Genomic DNA, 22,232 nt, shown 5'->3' on the forward strand with positions numbered 1-22,232 from the left:
ACTTCCTTCTTTAATACCTTTTATCGAATATATACAGTAAAATCGGCATTGACGTCAATACAACGTCAAATACTGACGTCACGCAGACAGAAATCTCTTACAAAGCAAATAAGACAAATTTGTTCTCTGCATTTAACAAGTGAAAAATAATTCAGATTAATTTTAATAAAACTCCAGATACAAAGACTATCGAATCACAGCTCATACGGAGCGTTGCCACTCCTGTTGAATTTAGCATTTCCTGTTTGTTATTATTTAATTGTTCGTTTTGTAATTTTGTTTGATATATGAATCTGGCAACCAGTTTTGTTTTGGAATGTTGTGAATCGGGAAATTCCCGTTCTAGTTAAGCAGCTAAGTTACGTTACTGAAATACTGAATGTTTTTCATCATTAAGATGTACAGATCATTTGATCATTATATTAAATTCTACATGTAAATAGTCGCATTAATCTGTATGCATCTGTAAAGTGAAATAAATTGGATATTACACTAAGTTGGATTTCGAATCAAATTCGGGCACGAATTTGGCCTTTTTTGTCAAACCAATTACATACTTAATGTTTAAATCTTTACTCACATTCAAATACATAAGTTTCTTAAAAGAGGGGATACTCAGGAGGGGAAAAAAGGAACGTACATTACAATGCTGATAAAAAATTACTACAGTGAAATAGTACAAAATTTCCTTGCGTGAAAAGGAAATCGTTATAATGTCACCAAGTTTGTTTCGTCTACTTTGTGAACATCATTTGTTATTTCTAAGCAATGACTCGCGGAAGCAACAAAGGACAACACAATTATTACAACAGGTTATAAGATATTTCACCCTCCTTCTTAGCATGCCTTCTTGGTGTAGTGATCAGCACGCTCGACGCGTATTCGAGAGGTCCGTAGTTCGAGTTCTGGAGAGGGCACTGCTTATTTTTCATCTCTCCTGCTTCGAAATAACCCTATGTCTCTATACGGTAACTGATTTTCATTAATGCTTATAGATTAGAGTTATATCGAAAATATTGTGCATCTTCATCCAATTTCATTTAGCAATTCGTACAAAAAATCCGCACTTATACTATCTTAGTATATTATTTAAAGCTTCAAATTTTCTCGACTCATAGAATCCTTACAATTATATGTTTTCTTCGGAGAACACCATCCCAGCCTTAGAAATATACATCTTAAAATAATATTTTAAGTAAATCAATATGCTATAGGTATTATATGTAAAAATAATTAAAGAAAAGTATTATATTTTTATTAACAATTTTTAACATAAAATTAATGAAATTTATCCATTTATAGAATTAATTCGTCTTTGCATTATATTTAATGACTAGGGTGCGCTTGCATTTCAAAGATGACTTAAATGTCTATTTATATTTTTTAGTCAATAAAAATGGTCAACTAGCGTGAGTACTTTACACCAATTTATATTTTGATTCGCGGAACACAGCTGAAGATCACCGACTTAAAGCAACAAAAAATAAATAAAAACATAGCAATGAACAATAATCTTAATTTTACTTAGAACGGAAAAAACAAGCACTCCTTAAAACTGATGCAGTTCAAACAAATTGTTATATACATGTGAGAGCAGTTCGCGTATGGGTATTATATGATAAACCAGTCTTCTTTGTAAAAACATTTATTTTTTCACAAAAGAAACGCAATTACAACTGAAAGACACGGCCTTACAAAAATAACGTTACCTAAGTATTCCGCTCTCAGAACATCAACACTCTTGGTAGACTAATTCTCACTGTTCCATCAGTTTAATCTCGTAATTACTCTTTCACAATGTTGCCATTTTTGCATGAGAAATATGAATGGCAAGAGTTACACTTAAGTAATAAATCACTTAAATGATAAATAAAAGAACTAATATTATAAAATAAAATTCCAGGCTAATTTTAATTCCTACAGTTATATAAGACGTCCGCAGTTTCAAAAATAAAATTCCAAATATATTGCATATTAAATGCACGATGTGTCTTTTAGTTTGGATCCCAAGATTACAGAACGGTCGTAGAGAACGTTCTAACCGAAACTGGTTGGTATTCAGAACCACCGCTAAACTTTCTTCCACCACATGCAATCGCTACGGCTTTTTAAATTCTACCATCAAGTATCAAGTGCTTATGTCAATTTTAAAAAATTTTGCCACCCGAAGAGGCTGCTCCGGTTGCACCAGCTCTGGAGTGGTCATCTGGCGTTACACAAGGAAAAACTATGAAGTTGCCCCTGCAGGAAACTTGTCTCCCACGTTTCTTAAAAAAAAAAAAAAAAAAAAAAAAACGCCACCGACATGCCAAAACTCTAAACCAGTGATTTTGTTCTTTTTTGCTTAAATACGTTCTACGTTATTTTCGCTAATTTGTACACTGTGAAATTAGAAAGATGCATACTACGTGAGATTAAAATTATAAAAAATTACTAAGCGAAAGCCATAATTCATCCACCACCAATCCCCCTCCAAAAAACAAGTGTTAAACGCGTTTACGTCGAAAGAGAAATTTGACGTATTTCCAATTTTGGCGTAGCGATGACGATTCCCAATTAAAGCCAAACCCCCGTGTTGTCGCCCTTTCACAATGCCATCTTCATTTAAACTCCATCCTGATCATGGCACACATTTCAGCTTACGACGTCAATACCTGAATCGCAGCTCGCCCCTTCCTTCGTGCCGGGTACGCATCCTCCTGGGCATTCGTGGTAATAATTAAGCGATTTACTAATTAATTTTGATGGTCAGAACCGAGGTTGGATTCTCGACCTGATTTACAGAGAATGCCATAGCTGGTTTACGGATAGTCCAATTGCGTGTGTGTGTCATAGGGAGAGGGGAGGCAAGAGAAGTAAGTTGAGGGAGGAGGATTTGGCAGTTACGGATGCAGTTAGAATGGAGCGGAATTAAGCGTCTCTCCCAGAAGACGACAATCAGGATTTCCGTGACAAGGAAATGAATACCTACGGACACTCCACAGAAGCTACCAATTTTGAAACCTATTTTGTTAATTTTGAGAGAGTAACATTGGTGTTATTTACCATACTGTATTGGTTAACTGTTAAATATAAACAGGCTATAAGTATGATATTTGTGTCCTTGTATATTAATAAAAGTAGTTAATTTTTTCAAACAAAAAGAGATTTCATATAAATATCCATCCGATTACCATTTCCGAAGCGCAAACATCTTCTAACGACTGCGCATTCTTACTAGCTAATTAATTACCTGTACCGACTACTATTTCTCAAATGTCCCTCCCAGTGGTCGCGATTTATTAACCTTCGCTTAAATGACTGTGGAAACAAGAGATAAACAAAATGTAGAATATTAAGTTTATTTTCTCAACGTTGGTGATTTTTATTTAAAATACAACAGCACAAAATTTAAGTTTCCTCGACTTACAAGCACAGACTTGAACGCACAACAATTTAACTGGACACAACACCAGTTCTTCTCGAAGCCAAAAATATCAACTGAATCGGACAACCTAAATCCTAATTAAGTTCACACTTAACCAAAACAGTGCCGACGCAGGGGTTTACCCGCTAGGCAAAGCAGACGGCTGCCACAACAGTCAAGTTTCTATTACAAGTCATGTCGGTTACTCAATTAGTGACAAATGTAAGCCATGAAAGAAAATATCATATTATAGCCTGGTTCATGGTACCACAGCTTCCCAACTTTGACTCGCGGTTTCGTTTCCAAGATACCTTCGTCTATTTTGGAAAAATGATATACAAGACGTCTTTCGAATATTTTCTGGAAGTGTTGACTGAAAACGCTTCCAAATTTTAAGTATTTACTGCACTAAAAATCACTATTTAATACGGAAACAGAATATTAATGAAGGAAGACTATTCAAAGTAATTTTTATAATGATCCTGAAAATACACGCACGGATTCCTGTGATATCATGCACAGTCGTACATACTGAAGGAACAAGCTACTTGCGTAAACAAAACATCACTGCATGTGCAGTCATATTCGTAGAGTATTAGAATGATAGCTTTTAAGTTGCTGTTTCTTGGAAAAGAAGCGTGCATCTTGGACCAACTTGCAAAAATGTGTAGTCTATGTTAGGTTACTTAAAAATGGCAAAACCACAAGGGCTATCTGCCTAAGAGAACGGATGCCTTCGCAGTGGAGTTTCTGAGAGAAACAGGCTTGTATTCACACTACACGCTGGGAAAATGAAAACCAACCATGCAGCCAGCCCGTTCGCCTGGCATCGAAATATCAGTATTCAACGGTCTTAACCACTCAGCCACTAGTAAGGTAACTTGCATAAAAGATCGACAGACATCATTTGATATGATTCTTGTAAATATACGTTATTTTAATGTTTGTGTAATCAAGTATGTATTTTAAATATTTCTAGAAAAGCACTGAAGGAATACAATAAAATTTTCTGATAATATTTTTATTACCCGCTTCATTCTCAACGCCCCTTTACTGCCCTTCAGATTAATGATTCCACCCCTTTTCAGATCTTCCCAATACCATTTATGCCATATACCATATACCATAAACGATTAAGCATCAAGAAAACGAGCAGACCTTTCAAAAGCCAAAGAAACAAGCCTCTTTAAAGCTTTAAAAAGAAATCAGTATTACAGGTGTTAGATGCGAGGATAACTACATGGAAATGTATTGAATATTCATGGTGTGTAAATTATGATGATGTTGGAAAGGTGTAATTTTGTAAATTATAGCAAATCTGGAGTATAGTGATTATGAAGTTGGCGAGCTCGATAGAATAAATTAACTAGAAATAGCGTTATACCTTTATGAATATTTTGAAAATTGGTAAAATTTACCTATAATAGCAGTAACCACTACTCAGTGGTATGAGTGAAGGTGTCAAAATATGATCAATAGTATCTCATGCACGTTACGTGATCACAAATCGGTGATTAAAAAAAGTAGGAAATGTAAAATTATTTTAATGAATAAATTCCAAATTTTTAAGCATGTTAACTATTTTAAAATCTTAGCTACTTAATAAGAAGCTAGCTATGCTATTTAAAGGGTTTTTCTGGTTAAATGTATAATTATTAACTAGGATTAATAAGTACACTTGGTCCAAGAGTGGGCAAGCGAATAAAGCCGCTGAATACTGGTAAACCAGAAACCAGGCAAAAACAAGTAAACAGATTGGCTGCATGGTTGATTTTCAGGTTTTTTCCTTATTTCTAACGTTCCCCCTTCTCCCAACTTCTTAGCATGCCTTCGTACTGTAGCGGTCAGCAAGCTCGGCGCGTATTCGAGAGGCCCGAGGTTCGAGCACCGGCGAAGGCGTTGTTCATTTTTTCACCTCTCCTGCTTCCAAATAACCTAATGACTCTACAAAGTTACGGCAAAGTACACTAGGGCTACCTACCTAAGGAGGGATGCCTTCGCGGAGGACTTTCTAAAGAAAACTGGCTCGTATACCCATTACACATGGAGACATAACGAAATTGCCCATGCAGTCAGCTCGTTCGCGAGGATTCAAATCCCGGACTGAACTACCTGTATTCAGAGACTTCTACCGCTCGGACACTGGCGGGCTACTTTTGACGTGAATATGAGTTAGTTTTTCTTAGTTGTATTCAGTGCGAAGAAGAAAACGATACTTAATAATAATTCTAAAAAGACAAAAAAGGCGGAACAGGAGTGAGTGCAACAGCACACTGGTAGATCATTAGGCTATTTTGAAGCAGTAGACGTGAAGATTGTGCAATGCCCTCCCTGGGCCTCTCGAATATGCGTCGAGTATGCTTCCAATTACACCACGAAAGCATGCGGAAAGGAGAGAGAGAAAGTACCTTATAAGCTTCGGCGTGACAAGAGGCATAACAACTTCTTTAATGACAAAGCGTCAATCTCCAAACAATCAGCATGACAAAGGCACTGAAATTACTCAGTTTCATACTGACTTAAACAATGATCTTTTCATATTTATATTTTTTTAGAAAGAAGAAAGTTTTTTTTTAAGAAAATTTTTGTATTTATATTGTTTCGTGCGCACTGGTTCGTAATGGATTGAATACACACAGAACCAATGACAGCTTGATAAAATTAATTTTTCCAAAAGAAACACTTTACAGTGCAGAAATTTTGCACAAAAGTACTCGTACAGCTCTTCTCCGATTAACAGAGCACAATGTAACAATCAGTAGTTACTATTTCCAGCTACTAATAATATTAAACACAACACACAAAGCAAAGCGGATCCAAAAAGCGAAAGCACGATCTCTCAATACTACGAAAACAGTGTAAAGAACGCTCCTGAACTCTCTACTAGAAAGCCCTATGATGCTCTCGAATAGAGAGAACTTCGTTAGCAGACTCCTCACACTACGAGGACTATAATTCATTTTTAATACCTATTTTAAAGAACTGTGAATGGCAACGACGTAACTGAGGAATACGCATGCGTAAAGGGAAGAGACTTCTAATCGGATGCCTGTTGGAAAAAGAGAGTTGGGAAGCTCCGCCAGCGAGCTGAGGTGTGGAGACTTTATTCGTCGAATGATAACGAGTGCCATCTTCGTTAACGTCTCTGATCGTGTCACCAGCTCGGATATCTACTAAAGTTTTCTAAATGTATTAATTAAATGTTGTATCTGTGGTATGTGCTGTGAATAAAAAGTGATGCACCACCAATATCACTATAAACTGAGAACTGATGATCTGTACTTACACAGTTTTCCACCGGCTGCCGAGAAATCCCTAGAACCTTCCATTTCTCAAAATTACCAAGAGGCATACAAAATTATATATATGAGTTATGTTACAGTTACATATAGAGATCAATTATAGTTATACAGGGACTAAACCAAAATGTCACCAAATACTCGCCAAGTTTGTCTACTTTTGGTGATTTCTCGCCAAATTTGGTGACAAAAATTAGTTGCCAAAGCTATAACCATCTTGTCGATATCTCGCCAAATTAGCGACATAGCCATATACCTCAATGTTAAATAGACTTGCCCCTGTAATCTTACTTTTATGGAAAAGCTTCGCTTTCTTAAGGCATTTGCTGTTACATTATACAAGATGCAGCACAATTTTAGGTGTTATTTCACTAAAATTAGTTACATATATACAGAATTCGTAACAACATTTTTTACCTTAATTAATAAAAATATAGTCTCTCTATATATACATATAGCTGACATTTCCCCCCCCCAAAAGCTACAAAAGTATTACACAGCTGAATGCATTATGTGTAACGTATTGGTTTCGTAAAGCTGGAATTCTATCAGCACAGTTCAAAACCCCTATTTCTTCCAGACAGACAGCTTAATTGTTAGACCGAAACAAATTTTTAATACAAATTTTATCATCACGAAATTACCTAATTATAACGATTGCAATTCGATTTTTTCCCCTTCCCTTTTCAATTAACAGGGAGAAAAAATATGCACTACTATCACTTTCCACATCGTATCATTTGCTAACCATCAAATCAGCTGAAGATTGCTTGAATATATTTTTTCTTTAGCGTCTTTTTTTTTTCACTTCGCCAAAAAGCGCGATAATCGCTACAATCAAGACTAGCTCAAATTTTACCCGGAAACTCCAAAAAAGGAAAAGTCCGAGGAAAAATATAAAAAAAAGGGAGGCCAATCCGAGGCTTGAAAAAGAGGTATATAAACAAAAAAAATATGTCTGAGGGGCGGGAATCAGACGAATAATAAAAGGGGAAAAAAGGGGATCCCGCCAGCCGATACAATCATTCATAACCTGAAGTCTACATAGCATTTCGCGTCACGTTTCCAACAACACAAAACTACTTCTGCTTTAGGGTTGCTACTTTTATTTCATCTCGCTTCCTCGTCAAGAAAGATCTATCATTAAGAAAATAACAGGACTAAGTTCCACGCTATCCTTAATTTTTGCAAATCGTTAATCAGTGCAAAGCTGCGATAACAAACAGTATAGAAAGATTTTTACAAGCATTTAACTGGGCCAAGTAATAGAGAATTTTAAATTTTTCTAAGCAATCAATGCAAATCCGTGATAACAAGAAAAGATTTTTATACTGCTATATGAATTTAAATCCATTACCTTACTTACACATCAGGGAATGTTCTATGACAAATAATCAGTCTCTTGTCAAGAAAAGCTAATTGAAACAATCCTGGTGCATTCTCAACGGAATAATATAGTCACGCTAAATCTAAACCTCTGAACATCGCCTTTGCGGATGTGGTTAAGAGAAAGGAATTAGAAAAGTCGGAAAATCTTCCTCCAATGTCCTCTCTGACGATCCCAATTTCGGATCAGTGAGTTCCAACTATGTGACCCATAGGAGAAGTTAAAAATATCAGGACCAGTTCTTACGAGACTTCTTTGGAGGAGAAGTCATTTAATACCATGAAACGGAGCGGAAAAAATCTCGGATCTAAAATTAACTCTACAGGTAATTGATAAAGCAGTAGAGGATTATCTGCTGATAATCAGGCTCTGTTACCGGTTTTCTCTGGCAAACTACGCAACAGACGAAAAAAAGAAGTTGGACAACCAATCCAATTTTATCATTTAATAAATTTTCAACTTCCGACTTTTCGTAATTTTAGTGGGCAACCTTGTACAAAAATCATTCAAATGAAAATATGAAGTATTTTCGTTTTTATGGTAAAGAACTCAAAGAATTAAGAAGAAATTTACAAGACGATGCAAGCGGCGAGTAGAACATGCTCAAAATTTTAGACAACAAGACCACGATGATCTTATTGAACACGAACATCTTATGTCGCAATTGCTTCGTAACGATACACTATCATAAAGCTGCACTTACGACAAATGCTTTTCTCGGTTTAGAAACTGGTCTGCATATGGAAGAGAACGCTTTTATGAAGATCTTTGTCTTTTTGGTCAGTAGCTGTCTTGTTTAAAGCTGCAGGCATCTACATGACAGTGGAAACATGAAAGCATCCCTCTATTGCCACACTTCCGTATTCGCATGAAACAGGCAAGAAAAATCAAACACCTAACCGCACTTACTAACAACACAAAATGTAACTTTCTAAGTATTCGAAAATATGCAGTATTTGCCTCGTGGCCACCCATGCCCTAACAGAAAGCACATTTTCACTGGTCTAGCGAGGAGATTGTGTGTATATCTCAATTCCATGGTTATTTTCAATTTAAATAAATATAAATGTATTTTAATGGATGGTATACACAAGACAGCTGTCTTTCGGATAAAATAAAGCCCTACTTATTCTCTTGCTATTTCGGGGGGGGTAGGGGGAAGCCCTTTTGAATTAAATAACCATATGACGAATAGTCAGAACTAATTCCGTACACAACACAAAATTTCACAAGGAGTAATGATTGTTCAGTAAAACAAATGCCCTGGTAAGTCGCTGATATATATTGTTACATTTTTCTCCTCACGTTAAGGGTTTGTGGATTTGGAGTGAATAACGACGACACTTGATGAAGTATCAAAACATAATTTATTAGCCACTGTTATTCACGACAGCTCCAAAATCACGTTCACAGTCGTCGAATAACAACACGCTGAAAAATCAGCGAAACAGCCTTCAGACTATCAGGCTATAACGGTGAAAACAACTTCACGATAGTTTGAAGTACAGCTCCCGACTCTGCTCGGTCGTTTTCGGAACTCTACGTACTCTCGACGCTACAACTCGTGATGCACTCAACGATACACTAGAGTGCAACTCTCGACTGAGTTCGATCGTTCTCGGAGCTCTACATACTCTAAAATAATACTCGACGATGCAATAACTCGCGATACACTAAGAGATTCTCCCGATGAACTTGACGACCAACTCGGCAGTAGACTACGTGACACTCGCTCACTGGCTCTTTAACTGACTCGACTATGCATTCAATTGGCTGACTATCATCTCGATGGATTCCGAGACACTCGATGGCTGCTTATCTACTCCGCGTACCAGCAGGATTTATACAACTTTTGACTTGCGTTCGAGAACATTCTGGACCAAATCGGTAAGAATTCATTCTAGAAGGTTCTCCATCCCCCATGGCATATCGCCAATTTTGTCGTTCTAGCAAAATTTGGCCACCCTGCCTTTTGCCATTTTTTGGCAACCCTAAACCTGCTTTGTGGGGTAGCTATCGTACCGTGGCTGGACATTTCGTAACATACATTCTCTATTCAAGATATAAGACGTTAGCTCTCTTCAGCATTTGTCAAATACATGCCACATTTTGACCTCAGGTATTCAATGAATTTCATACTAATATTCATGGAATAAGAAAAGAAATATTTTTTGTAAAATCTTCCTTAAAATACATAAAAAATTATTAATAATTCTGATTATTTAAATCAGGGGTTCTGAACCGGAGGAGATTTCATAATTTCAAGGGGGGAATGCAGTCAGACTTTTAACTGCCTGTTCAATATTTAGTTTTAGTTTAAGAATGTAAAAAACTACTTTCATTCAAGTTTTGGCATTTATGAACATTTTCTATACTTGTTTTGCCTATAATTTCTGTTATCTATAAAATAGTCTATAATTTCAATTTAAATAGATATAAATGTATTTTTCGAGTTCTGGAAAGGATAACTGATTTGTTATTAATCCTAATACGATTTCTCACTTTGACCACAACGTATAGAAAGCAAAAATAATTTACAAAACACTTGTATTTTTACGAATGTATAAATAAATGCAGAAAAGTAAACAGATAATTATAGATGTAAAATGTGGTCAGCAAATCAGTTTAATACTTCGTTATTAAAAACTGGTTTAACATTTCGTTGCGAAGATCATAATTTTCGACCGATCATGTAAGTGATTTTAACTGCATAAATTTTAATAAACACTTCATAAAGGGGACAAAATTATAATTCATGTTATACGCACGCATCAAAACTATTCTATTATAAAAAAAAAAAAAAAAAAAAAAAAAAAAAAGGCAAAGTAATTCACTCTTACACGCGAACTTCCGCAACTCGTATTAACTTGTCAGAAATTAGCATTTTTATGGGCAATAATATCAAGAAAATCATTAAATAATCCTTACAACTAAAAAAAACTACTTGTTTTTATATCATAGTGTAAAAATCAGAACTCAAATAAGTAATGGCAATTTTACACGAGGTCAACTTCTTCTCTTACACGAGGTCAAAGTACTCTTAAAATAAAGACAAAATTATTTCACATACTTGCTTTTATTGCAGGGAAACACAATCGAAAAAATTCCAGTTTAAAATAATAGTTTGCTCAAAAATTCATATTAAATACAATGTTCATTTACAAATTAGAAGTCAATATTCACTCAAAAATTGCAATTTAAAATTCAATATTTACTAAAAATTCTCATTTTAAAAAGCATTATTCCCTCAAAAATTACAATTAAAAAACCAAAATTAACGCAGGTTTAAAAATCAAAGTTTTGCTTATATTGAACTATTTAATTTAACATATCAATTATTATAAGTCTTTAAATGTAACTACTCTAAAATCAATGTTCACTGAAAAACTTCGATCTTATAATGAAAGATAGACATATCTTGAGTATTCTGCGAAACAAGCACGACAAATCTTAAAAATTACTAACAGAAGAAGCTGCATTATATATGACCCTGTATGAAACATAGAAGTTCACAAATCAGTTACAGTTAATAAATATTATAATCACAAAATCTTCTTGCGTGCCGCCCTGGCATCAAAAGACACTTCGTGAAGACCACTTTACGTGTGAAATCCATGAAAGGGAACAGTCACAAATTAAAGATTGTTAACAATTCAAGAAGTTAGCGGCCATCAGCAATTCCAAAACTATTTCGACCTCAATCGGAAACACTGGTATTTCAGTTGAACTATTCGTATAATGGATCTTGTACGTCAAGTACTGACACACTTTCTGCAGCACGTGCGATGGTATTTCTTTGAAGTGGATTTCGTTGGCTTCGTTTTCGACAAATTCTCCGGGACCGCTCAACATGGCTCGGATGGTGTTCGAAACAAGAGCGCATTCTTTTTTAATAATGAACTCGTGACAATCCGAAGAAATGAGTTTAACGTATTCGGCATCTGGACCTTCGCAGCCTCCATACGTTGGTTTATCTTCCAAAACAACCATCTTAACGTTAATCCACAAGTAGGGCTAAAGTTCACACAGGCGAAGACAACCTTCAGGTCTGTAAGCAGAAATGCAACTGAACTAAAAATCCAGAGTCAACCACAAAAAAAACTTCATAGCACAATACGATCTCCTTTGACATTCGTCACCTATGGTTCTGACGTCACTTGTCTCGAGAAACTCAATTCAGACTACTCTCTTTTGACCTCAAAGAACTCGGACATTGCATATAATTCTTTGCTCATTAGTCTCCTAAGGCTGCTATCACACATCCGTTTGCTTCGGAAGAACAAATGTTTGAACAATTTTTCTGCTTCGTCACAACAGTCAATCACCACAGATTATTTTGGGATTAACACAGGAAAAACTGGTTACCCATTACAAACATGCTGATAGCATTCGAAGCTGATAGTTGATTTGTTAAAAATGAACAACTTGCAATTTTTTCGGAAAGGAAGGAAAAAGTCGCACGTCTTTCTTTCAATAGTAAACCAGGTAGAAAAATTGTCCGAAACAATTGTTCGTGTGAAACAAAGGAAGTGTGATATGGGCCTTACAAGTACAAACATTATTTGCTCACGTAGATATTAACCTTAGACTTAACACATCAGTTTGACTAAGTACAATAAAAAAATAAAACATAAAATTAAGAGAAAAAGAAAGAAAACAGCTCGTGGCAAGTTTTGGCAGAGTTGGTAGGCTGCTAATGAGTGTTACGATTAAAAAAAATATTCAAGACGCAAGCATTAGCTGAAAGCATACTTTTACATTTGTCATTTCTGTCCTTCTATTACACGGTTTTCATACATTTTGCAATAGCTGATGTTTATTTCGAAGTTTCTTGAGTTGTACAAATTATTCACAAAAGTTTCTCTCGATATCTAAGATAGTTTTTCGCAGTTTAATACGCAGAAGGTCACGAGGACTTACACCACAAATGATACGAAAAAAGGAAAAAAGAGGCGCGTTCTGGTTCAACACTTGATGAAATAAACGAATGATGGGCGTTATTCGTGAAAGCCCCTCTTTCGGTCACAGTGAGGCCCCATATGATTCACCTTTCTGGAAAGGAAATAGCTTCCTACGCAAGAAGTAAGCTTTTCAGAAGTTACCAAAGCTTTTAAACGGCTTCACTGTGATAATCACTCGCGAAAACTCACAGCTGTAATAAGTGTGTTAGACAAATCTGTGTACGTTTTCATATTAAATTACATTAGGTTACATAAACACGGCATGAACACAAGAGCTATATGCCTAAATATTGAGAATATAGATTTTACTTTAATATATTTCACCGCTCTTGCATCATTATTCAGCATGAGTGTTAAAAACTTCTCTAGTGGAATATTTTAAATTTTGAGAGATCTTAAATAATGTTACCATGGTATTTATCTTTCACAAGACCTAATAAGTATTGCTTATGCGTAATACATGCAACTGACTTAACATCCACGCGGCCAGACAAACAGCCATTTCACACACTATTGCAATTCATCGTTCTATAACGTCTTAATCCTCCAAATTATTTTGAAAAATTCCTCCTTTTCATAATATTTTTGGACATAGCTTGATTGAACGTTTTTCAAAAGTTTATCATATCCAGCAAGCCGCATCTAAAAAGACAAGTATTTAACTCATTTTTGATTTTAAAAAATGACCCAATAGCAGCTTTTTGAACTATTTTTCAATCTCAAATACTTAAATCTCCCCTTAGAAAGAGACTCTATATAGTGCTAGAAAATATAGTAATAGGAGGAAATATGAGGTTAATATAGTAGCGAGGAAAGAATTATATTTTCGCCTTTTCTTCCCATTGCGTCTTTATGGGATGCAATGTTAACTAAAATACGCAGTTTCAATCAAAAAGCCCCCTCTTTCTGTGTGAAATTTAGTTAGTCACTTCATTATAATATGAGCTACCAGCCAAGATTCCACACGCAAACCATGTTTCCTAGAATGTATACTTTTTAAACATTATATTTTCAGAAAATCCTAGTCGTATTGCATATCAATGCATTTTCCAATTTTTAAACACACGTTCTGGCAATACACCTAAAAAAAAAAAAAAAAAAACTGAAAACTGAAAACTTTCAAAGTTTATATTATCCCCCAAGGGGCGTTTTCTTAACGTCTTGTTTGTTACCTTTATTTATTAAATATCATATTCTTCGCACTTAAGGCCCACCAGCGGCCGGGTGGTAAAGTCGCTAAACACTGGTAGTTCGGTCCGAAGTTCGAATCCCGCGAACGGGCTGACTGCATGGGTGTTTTCGTGGTTTTTCCATCTGTAACGTGTATACGCGCCAGTTTCCCTTAGAAAGTCCTCCACGATGCATCCCTCCCATTAGGCAGATAGCCCTCGAGGCTTTCTGTAATTAAATAACCTAACCTAACCTCTTCGCACCATAAAAATTCAATTCAACAGCACAGCAATATCAAAAGATAATTTTAGAATGAGATTGTCTTTAGAATTTACAGTCTCGCGCGCTGGAGATAAAAATGGTGTCCCCCCCCCTCGCGTACAGTGTTGCCATTTCTCGTTTTGAAATCGCTGAACTTGTTAATCCAAAATTCGTTCAAGTGTTACATAATATGAAATCGATAATAAAGCCAATTCAAATTTCAAATTTGGTGTTCCAGATGCCCATATTCGCAGTAGGATTACGTCATTCAAAATTCGATGGCTCTAAATACCGTTGATTTATCACAATGCGAGAAACATACATACATTTATGCAGATTCTTCATTATTTAATTTCTTCAAATATAATACAGGGTGATAATATTTGGTGGCAACAGTTTGAAAAATGAAACGGACATTCACAGTGATTCGATGCAAAATTGCAAAACAAAAACAGTCTCTCGGGAACAAAGCCCCTTTGAACTTTAAAAAAAAAAAAAAAAAAAAAAAAAAAACATGTTCTTCGCAATTAAATCATAAAATTCAATTCAACAGCAATATCACAAAATAATTAAAAAAAAAAAAAAAAGAGTCTGACTTAAGAATTTCCGATACACAGCCTCGCGCGCTGCAGATAGAAATGCCCCCCCGTACAGTATTGCCATTGCTCGCTTTGAAATCGTTGAGTTTGTTAATCAAAAATTCGTTAAAGTTTCACAAAATATGAAATAGATAATAAAACATTTCGAATTTAGGCTTCCAGATGCCCATATTCGAGTGGAGGTCTATGTTATTCAAAATCTGATGTCTCTAGGTACTGTTGTTTTTTCACAGTGCGAGAAAGCTACATACACTCTTGCAGCTTCTTCATAATTTAATTTCTTTAAATTTAATGCAGGGCTCTAGTATTTGGTAGCAACAATCTGAAAAGTGAAACGCCGTTTATAGTGAACCAACGCTAAATGTCAAAACGAAATTAATAGCTTTTATGGGCAAATTGCGCCTTTGGTCTAAAAAAATGATAAGTTTCACTCAAATTATAGCTGTCTTTGAAATGCATGTCCGCCTTCAAATCGTTTAATCAGTTCTCTCAAAAACTGTGGATTACCATGCATAGCTTCGTTACGATCTGATTTAAAACATTAAAGCTAGCTCGAAGTTTTTAAATCAGTTTTTCCTAATGACTGCTTCTATATCGCATATTGTGACAACAGCGGTCCACTGTTTGCACATGCAGGATAATACCAATCAAAAACAAGTTTTGATGTTTTTGCATTTGCGTTGCTGTTGCAAATTCAGATTTTCCTTACTTATTTGGTTTAGAGCAGGGTTTCTTAAAATTTTTTCAGTCGCGACCCCTTTTTATCACTGAGAGGTTTTCGCGACCCACAGGACCCCATAATATTTACAAAAATTTTGTGGGATCCCATTAAGTATTGCGCAAGTCCGACACACGCACGAGTAAAACTGACAATTTTTTCATTAGTACTGTAATATTCTATTGCAGTTTCAGGTCATTAACTTTAATTTCTAATTTTAAGTTTCACATAGAACAATGTGAAAATTTTAAATAAGTAACAGACGAAATGACAACGTCACGTGCAAAGCAAGGAAAATGAACGCTTATATTATAAAAAGAATGCGTCGACACGTTCGTTTTTGTCTGTATTGTCTTGTCTTTATCTATGTATGTCTTTATGTTTTCTTTACATTGTGTAAAAATATTTGATAATTGTAAAATTATTATAATAAGTTAAAGAAATACGAAAACTGCTAAAATTTTGGCGACCCCTTGCTGCAGGTCCCGCCATTCCCAAGGGGGTCGCGATGCACAGTTTAAGAAACCCTGCTTTAGAGTAATTCTCTAATGCATACGTACCTTTTTTGAAATAGACAGTTTTCGCAAATTGCCTTTGTATTTTCCGCAGCATCCATTATTACTTGTGTGTACGTTTCATTTTTCGTTTTGTTTTAATCTTTTACCTTTAGATGATATGACAAATAATCACACTATAAAACGTGCCACTTAGACATGCGGATATTCCCCACCTAATCAAACGAATAAGTGTTCTGTATTCTGAGCAATGTAATCTATTCTAAAGACAGACTGGAATCTTAATATCTGTTGCCCAAAATTAGTGAAAGAATGCGAAAGACGTTCATCATTTTAAGAGCCTCTTTTCACAAAACTACAAGAAAAGGTTGGAAATGCACCTGCAGTACACTTTGGGGTAATTTATCCTCGCATTACTTATATCACTGCCACTTAGAATTCTCTCTATGGTCAAATTTTTTACAACTCTTATCTTTACCGTTCTGAATTCTATACTTTATCTTCGGAACAAAGGCATCATACAAGATGACATTTCTTTTATTAATCCCCCCCACACACTTTCCTCACAGTCTATTCTCTAAAAATAGAGAAGCAATATAAAAAATAGCCAATAGGAAAGCTTTTAGGTTAGCATTTCCTGTTCATTATTGTTCAGCTATAGAAGTAAATCGATGTCCTGTTTTTAGGGTTTACGTATTCTTATAGAAATTTATTGTTTCATAAACATTCTCATTTTGCAGCTATCTAGGTTACCTTATTTTTCTCTCCCGAATTCTACACTTTCTTTTCAGAACAAATTTATAGCAAAAGTATATAGCCTTTTTATTCGTGCTTTTTGTTTATCTTTTTGCCTTAAACGTTAATCTCTCAAGAATCCTTTATTTCAGCATTAATTCTTTTTCTACATTTACAAATATTCATTATCAGAAGATGAAATGCACTGATGTCTTATTTTAAGACTTCGAAGATGGAGGAACTGGCCATTAGAGAGAAGTATTCGGTAAAGAGAGTTCTTCGTGAATAAAGGTTCAATACCATATAAAGGTATTAAATTTTACTGCTATAAAACACTTCTTTTAATTTTTAAATACTACCAACTCACCCTATAAAAATATTAAATTTTACGGCTATAAAACCCTTCTTCTATATTTTAAATACTACCAACTCACCCTATGAATCAAACCATCAGACCCTGAATATTTTAACACGCATTTTAATCTCATAGAGGCCCCGCACCTTCAAGCAGGTTGCAAAGACTGCGCGGAGGCAAAAATTTTTACAGTGGTGTCCCAGCATAAAATCGCATCTCTACAAACGCTTGAATGTTAACTTGAAACTAATAAACCTTCATAAAAGTGCCGGTACCGTTATGAAGACTGCTGTTTTGAAGTTAAAACATAACTTTTATGGAACAACAGGCATCTCCATGCTTTGTGTCGAAAATGGTACACGTGTAAAAAAATGCCAACACTTTTATTATGAAATATAGTACTCCTCTTAATCGAACTAAAATGGTGACAAATTGTCTGAAACTAAAACTTAGATCATGAGAGATGTTTTCTATGGCACAGTGATCCTGAAGCAAGCAATATTTCGTCGTTTCCTTTTGTTCCGTTCCTCTATAACTCACGCAACACAAGACAGCTAAAAAGAGAAAAAGAAACTCCTAACTCAAAATTTCAGATTACAGTTCAACGCTACAAATAAGATTTTACCATCAAAATATATATATATATAATAAATGTGAAGAAAAAACATACGTATGTTTTATTTTTTATTTATTTATTTTTCCCCCTCAAATATAAATATTGAGCGCTGCCAATTTATAAAACCAAATACCTACTGCTGAGTAAAATTAAAAGCCAACTCACAAAAGAGAGATTTCAACTTTAAATAGAACTTTTATAATTTAAATTGCAAAACTTCTATTTCTTACTGCACATTTTTTTTTTTTTTAAATTTTTTGTGCGAAAATGGCATAGGTACAAAATAAATAAAATAAAAAATCCTAAAGCCTTCAGATTTTACATTAGGACCAAAGGAGCGTATTTTTAACGTTTTCTGTGTTACCTTTATTTATTAAATATCACGTTCTTCGCACTTAAACCATAAAATTCAATTCAACAGCAATGTCGAAAAATAGCTTTAAAATAACTATATCTTTAGAATTTACAGTCTCGCACGCTGGAGATAAAAATGCCCCCCCCCGATACAATGTTCCCTTTGCTCGCTTTGAAATTGTTGTGTTTTTTTAATCAAAACTTCGTTAAAGTGTTGCAAAAAATGAAATCGATAATAAAGGAAATTCCAAATTTCAAATTTGGTCTTCCAGATGCCCATATTTGCAGTAGGATAACCTCATTTAAAATTTGATCTCTCTAAATACCGTTGTTTTATCACAATGCGAGAAACATATATACATTTATGCAGATTATTCATTATTTAATTTCCTTAAATATAACACAGGGCGATAATATTTGGCTGCAACAGTTTGAAATGTGACACGGACATTTGCAATTAATCGACGCAAATTACCATAACGAAATTAATAGCCCTTCTGAGCTAACGCTCTTTCGGGCTAAAAATATTAAAAATGTGTATATTAATTCTTTGACCAAAATTAAAAATAGAAGTAACACAGGAACCTGCAATTTATATCTCAGTAAAAATTTCATTTCGGATGCAGGTCAAGAAGGGATTACCTAAAGATCGTGGTGTGGAACTATTATACAATGTCTTTCAAACCTTTTTTTTTTTTTTTCAAAAAAAAAAAAAAAAATTTTACATCTTTAGTAGTTTGCAACATCTATTTTCACAAAGAGTAGCAGTTCACACTTTTTAACAATAACTCAAGGTTAGCAACATTTTTGCACACAAAACAAGCATTTTACATTTTTTAAACTTTACAACATAGGTTTTTACAACAGGTCTCAAAGGTAGCACTCAACTTTACATTACAGCCCTCTATTTATACAGTTAGCAGTAACAAACTGCTCAACTGAACAAGTTTAGCAAATGCTAGTACAACTCAGAAATTCTAATATGTAGATCTAGGTTAAGTTAAATTAAAACTTGCTATTTACTAGTCTTTTTTTTTTTTTTTTTTATTTAATAATTTTGATTGTTGTATATAGTTTATCTTAGGTTTACACGTATAATTCGTGTTGGGGAAGTTTCCAATAGGCAAAAGTTTCTAAATTACTTTGGTTTTCTACACTTAATTGACTTTTAATTAATTTTAACTCTAGTCATTTACTCGCTATTTTCTCAAAATTTCACTGTTTAAATTTCTTTTTTAATAATTCACAACATTTGGTTTTACTTTTGGTTTTGAATTTTTACCTTTGCCTATATGGATGACGAAACACAAATTGAATAATTGAAGAGTTAGGTTTGGGGGCAACTTCCCCTCGATAAGTCTGTTTCCTTGCCTGCTCAACTATTATTCACTTATGCAATTTTTTTGGAATAATATATTTTTCCATGGTTTTAGATACGTGCAATTAATTTACATATGCTCTTAGAATTTAAATGATATTGTAAATTAGTTCGCAGCAATAATAATAATATTTTTATTTCTTTTAAAATTTCTTAATTAAATTTTTATTTGATTTTTACGAATAGAGAATATTTGTTAAATTATTTTTATTTATGATATTCACAGTGTAAAATAGCACTTGCTTTCAAAGTGTTGTTAAAAAGTGCAGGTAAAATGAATTTTTAACGCTTAACACCGCATTAAGCAATACGTGGTTAAATTGCATTGATGAAAAACGAAATCTCTTATGGCAACAGCGTCTATTTAATGCGGACATGACATATCAGGAAACAAAAATAAATAAGCACTTCGAAGAGTTTCTTCAAGCCTTTATTAAAAAAAGGGGGAGGAAGAGCGAGAAAATTCTTATTGTACAAACAGAAATCCCACATCTTAAAGCCCAAATCTCAGCCTTGCTTTTACGTCATCAAAAAATTTGTCACAAGTGCGCCCACCAATCAGATTGCCTTTTCCCTCCATACACACATCACTAGCTGGGAGTTCTCGTCCAAATTTCATAACAATAAACGAGGGGGGAGGGACAGTTATTGGGCTCTTACGTCGCGACTCAAATTACCATCCATCAAGCAGAAAGGACTGTCCGAAGGAAAGACATGCTTCAGGGTAATTACCGGAGATAAACGCACTCCCCGGGTCGTGGAGGGTCAACGCTTGGAGAGGAAGGAACAAGATGTCATCATTTGTGCGCAAGAGCAAAAGATGCACGAAAGGGGGATTGCAGACATCGCGAACTGAAAGATGTCAGTGGTGTCTGGCGCGGGAATCTTCCGAGTCGTTATTATCTTGTTTCTGCTCGAATAGTGGTTGGGCTGATTTCTCTTTTTGCTCGGCATTGTATTTCGTCTAGGGATGGCAACGATCGATCAGGATGACGAGAAATAAATAGAATCAGATGAATATGCAGCGGTTGAATAAACAAGAATATTTTCCCCATCGGCCCCTTATCATATTTCAGTACGCTAGATAAAATAACTAAATATGCAGCAATACTAAATCTGAACTCCGCATGCTGAGATTTACGGTGCCATGATTTGGATTAGAATTTCAAATTAACTAGGAAGTTTGTAAAGTCATATAAGTTCTGGCGAACCACTACTTCGATTAGAAACGTCAAGTTTCACGATTAAAACATATGAAAATAATAATAAAGGAATTTTAAAAATAATAAAGAATTTTAAGACACAGCTACATTATTGCATTCGCATTAAAAAAAAAGTACTTTCCGAAATACAGTTACATTTAGCACTAGAAAGTAAAACTGAATTAATGTCAGAAACTTATCCACTGATGTGACTTTTTCAGTTTCCTGGATTATAGCTGAGAAAAAAAATTGAAACGACTGCAGGCTTAGTATAACAGATACGAAATGTAGAAACAGGTATAACAGATACGATTTATAGAAAATTTCTGTTTCAAAATTTCAGAATGCAGCCCAAAATTAAGACTGTTTTTCTCTTTTAAAATATAATTTTGTAACCGCACTCATGTTATAAAGGCAGACTAAGATTTAAAAAATATATAAACATAATTTATTTCTTTAATGTTAATTTACAAAAATATGTGGCAACGTCTATCGCATATGCTATAAAACGCCTTAACGTCTGAAATCTGCTTCGTGAACGACTTCGAGTTTCAGTACCTCGAATTTTTTATCCAATAAATATTTTATTCTTTTGAGATAGGTGCAAAGTTTTCAGTCATCAATGTGAAAAGTTCTATTAACGTCATTTATTTGTGTGAAGTCAAATTCTTAGAAAAGAACAGCCTCTTCCGCTTATTTTTAAATTAGAGAGGAAACTTATACCTATTTTTGCGCTAAAGTATCATATATACTCTGCTTAATTAACATTCTTGTTGAAAATTTTAACATACCGAGAACAGTTATATTTTTTTCCAAATTTTCTCAATTTAAATACCCAAAGTTGGTCAATTTGAATTGAAATAATATTGTTACGTTATTTTCTGACACCAGTTCGTGCGGGGCTCGTACGGATTTGGAGTAAATAACGACGAGACTTGATGAAGTATCGAAACACTCTTTATTTAGCCAATATTAATCAGGACAGCTCCAAAATCACGTTTTACAGTCGTAGAAAAAATACTATAAACACGCTGACACAATCAGCGACACAGCTTCGCTGCAAAGCACCAGAGTACAGCTCCCGACTCTGTTTGGTCGTTCTCGGAACTCTCCACGCTACAACTCGCGATGCACTCGACGATACACAAGAGTATGGCTCTCGACTCAGCACCGTCTAAGACAAAACTCGACGATGCACTAACTCGCGATACACTAAAAGACTCTCCGATGCACTCGACGACCAACTCAGCGCTAGACTTCGAAACACTCGCTCAAT

General features: G+C 34.7%; 1 protein-coding gene and 1 pseudogene across 1 annotated transcript in view; both read right to left on the bottom strand.

Annotated features, from left to right (window-relative positions):
* ttv (exostosin glycosyltransferase 1 ttv) overlaps positions 1–22,232 on the bottom strand; it is a 491,560-nt gene that overhangs the window by 321,188 nt on the left and 148,140 nt on the right. The window lies entirely within an intron of this gene.
* On the bottom strand, positions 11,221–12,133 carry LOC146996146 (elongin-C pseudogene; annotated as a pseudogene).

The sequence above is a fragment of the Stegodyphus dumicola genome, chromosome 7 (assembly GCF_044657685.1).
Source record: "Stegodyphus dumicola isolate Sdum_Otavi_A_Nest chromosome 7, ASM4465768v1".
NCBI classification, from domain to species: Eukaryota; Metazoa; Arthropoda; class Arachnida; order Araneae; family Eresidae; genus Stegodyphus; species Stegodyphus dumicola.